At 38.7% G+C, this 3,254-nt stretch overlaps 1 protein-coding gene across 1 annotated transcript in view; it reads right to left on the bottom strand.

Annotated features, from left to right (window-relative positions):
- Positions 1-1,653, bottom strand: part of LOC144442781 (uncharacterized) — a 3,422-nt gene extending 1,769 nt beyond the window's left edge. Inside the window, exon 1 of the mRNA XM_078132154.1 lies at positions 1,520-1,653. The gene's annotated coding sequence lies outside the window, so the exon portion shown is untranslated. The remainder of the gene's footprint in view (positions 1-1,519) is intronic.
- Between the last annotated feature and the right edge of the window lie 1,601 nt (positions 1,654-3,254).

Here is a 3,254-nt window from a genome sequence, read left to right as displayed (position 1 = left end):
GCTAGTGGTAAATTGTACAGGTAATGGGGAAGTTGTTTCGTTCAGTATCATGATTGTAGCCCTTCCCTCTCCCTAAGTATCTGTCTACGGTTGGCACTCTTGGGCTATAGCACTCCCACTATATCCCCTCAGGGCACAGCCCTTTTTCAATGAAGTTGGGGGGGGGGGGAGTGTTGCATGAACGGTTTTAGTCTATACATGTATATATGAGTGAAAGCCGTCCTTCTGTGAGGGCGCCCTCTATGGGGAGAGGAGACAACTATATAGCTGCTAACAGGGCTGCTAAGTTACTTCAAAGAACTAGGAAGAACTACTCAGCGTATGTCAATGGAAGAGAAGACATCTCAAACTCTGTATATACGCAACCACATGATCAAAGACAACAAAGTTCTGCCCGACAGTAGTCAGACAAGGTAGGACAAATAACGTTGATGCTACAAATTGACGTTACGGTAGTCATTGGAACTACTAGCTACTTATTGACAAAGTGACACTCTCCACCCTATGCGATGTTAGGGACAATCGCACAATGTCGCACAAGCTCATCGTTCGTTTAGGGCAAAAGTTGGAAACCGCCGCCCCCCCCCCCCCGTATTTCACCAGAACCCAAAGACAGAATGAATGAATGAATGAATGAATGAATGAATGAACGAACGAATGAATGAATGGAACGATTGATGGATGGATGGATGAATGGATGGATGAATGAATGAATGCATGCATGCATGAATTAATTAATTAATTAATTAATTAATTAATTAATTAAAATCACGCTAGCAACATGAGATGAACTTCAACACTACAGCAATTAATTTCCTCACAAAAAGTGCCGAAGCATATGTGATACTGGCGGCCATCTTTATCTTGGAATAAGGCCAAGACCTAAGAAAGTGTGACGACCTCAAGGCGCCTCTAATAAGGTGGTGTAAATGTCTGATTTTTTCTGCATAGTTGATGAAATAAACGTTCGTCGTGTACACAGAGACAATGAAAGTATCCTAACAAGTCAAACTTATACTTCATTTACAAAAAAAGGCGCTGTTCTTTGTTCTACCTTGATCTTACAATGCTTCAGCTCTATAATCACGACTTTGTTTACACACAGATTGGTTTACGGTAAAGGTATGCGAATGACAAAAGATTCACACAAACCAGAAAATGCACTACGTGTTCACGACATAGTCAACTAAATATTGGATTTGACTATGTATACAGGCATTGGAATGCCGAAATATAATTTCAAATTGACACTCTCCACCCTTTGCGAAGTTCTACTTGTTTGAAAGACCACAATTGGCTCTAAGAATGCAAATACTGGGTGGTTTTCAATCCGCCATACCTAGTGTAACACGAACACCTGCCCCTGGCAAATATTAAACTGTTGACTCATAAAATGTAAGTACGAAATATAAAGGTATACTTTAGAAACACCATGGAGAGGACGGGCTGTAGTAGTACTAGTCCTATATATCTTAAGAATTATTTTAGTTGTCTGAGCATATAGGGTAAAATAACTCACCTTGTGAATGACCTGTGACGTGCACAAAGTTCTGCAAACTTTGTCACTAAAAACTGACTGCACCCATAGTCGTGTAAGGCGAAGTTCTGGAAAGTCAAAGGTTAACAGAGACAGAAGTACAATGTGAGGAAGGCTCCTCACACACAGGCACTTGTGTTACCCGAGATACGGGGGCCAGAACATAATATTCAAGGTCAGGAAGAACCACTCAGCATATGTTAATGGAAGAGGAGACATTTCAAACTCTGTATATATGCAGCCACATAATCAAAGACAACGAAGGTCTGCCTGACGGTAGTCATACAAGGTAGGAAAAATAAAGTTCATACTACAAATTGACGTATACGTAGTCGTTGAATTCTACTACAAATTGATGTAGTCGGCAACAAAGCATAACAGTAAAAAGAGAATTTTACAGACTTTTTTGTTTGTTTTTCGTAAGCCTCTCGGCATCGGAAGGGAAAGTGCCATCTTGGATTTGACAACAGGCCATGCAGAAGACAAATTTTGGCTATTTGGCCTAGGACTCGAAACCCAAAGTCTCATTAAATAGCTCACCATTGATAACTCAATATATTGCAAAAAGCTATTAAAAAAACAAAACATAAAGTCAAAAAACTGCTTGACTGATTGCTTTGATATTTGGTGGCCATGTTACTTCTGGTGTCTAGGTGAGAAATTGTTCAATCGAAAATGATTGCATCAGAGATGTGGGTTTGGGTAAAAAAATGTCATTTTTGGTCAACAACTTAAACTCCAAAACTACTGGGCAGATTGGCATGAATTTGGCCCGTGGGAACATTTTTAGGGATGAGTAAAGTAATATTTGTTCATGCCATGATGATTCTCTCAGTAATATGCAAATTAGGGCTAAAAATGTGCCTCTTTGGTCAAAAACCTATAATTCCAAAACTACTCATCCGATTGGGCTGAAATTTAACAGGGATGCATCCTTGGGTGTATAGATGCAGAAATAATATTAAGCATATAATGATCTCATCAGTAATATGCAAATTAGGTGTAAAAATGTGAATTTTTGTCAATAATTTATATCTCAAAAAGTACTTGGTCAATGAGACTGTTCCTTGGTGAAATGTTTCTAGAAGTGTTATTCTGCAAATTTTCTTCAAAATATTTTGACACAATTGGCCTTAGCAACCGTTGACGACGCCTTTAGCAACAGCCAAATGGTAGTATACTTTGGTCAAATGACGCCATCTGGTAGGCAAGTGAGTAAACATTCAAAAAATTCATGCAAATATCCCTAGCAACCATGACCACGCCCATAGCAACAGCCAAATAATCACGTATATTGCAAAGATGACAACAGGAATTGAAAGACTAATGATAAACATTAAAAAATATATGCAAATGTGCCTAGCAACAAGACCATGCCCATAGCAACAGCCAAATGATGACATACATCGTGAAGATACCAACAGGGATTAAAAAACGATTGAATAAACATTCAAAAAATGTATGCAAGTGTGCCTAGCAACAATACCACACACATGGCAACAGCCAAATGAGTTCATATATCGCAAAGTTAGCAACATGGTTGGATAGGCAACTGGATAGTCATTCAACAAATGAACACATATTGTTAGCATGGACTAGCATATGGATAAACATTTTTAAAAACTGTACAGTTGTGCTACAACACCATTGGCGGTATTTTAATGGAATAACTATGGAAAGCCACAGACACTTTTCTGATCTATTTTGGGTTTTCATT

The sequence above is a fragment of the Glandiceps talaboti genome, chromosome 11, assembly GCF_964340395.1.
Source record: "Glandiceps talaboti chromosome 11, keGlaTala1.1, whole genome shotgun sequence".
NCBI lineage: Eukaryota > Metazoa > Hemichordata > Enteropneusta > Spengelidae > Glandiceps > Glandiceps talaboti.
Note: the sequence above shows the minus strand (reverse complement) of the source record. Positions and strands in the feature narration are given on the sequence as shown.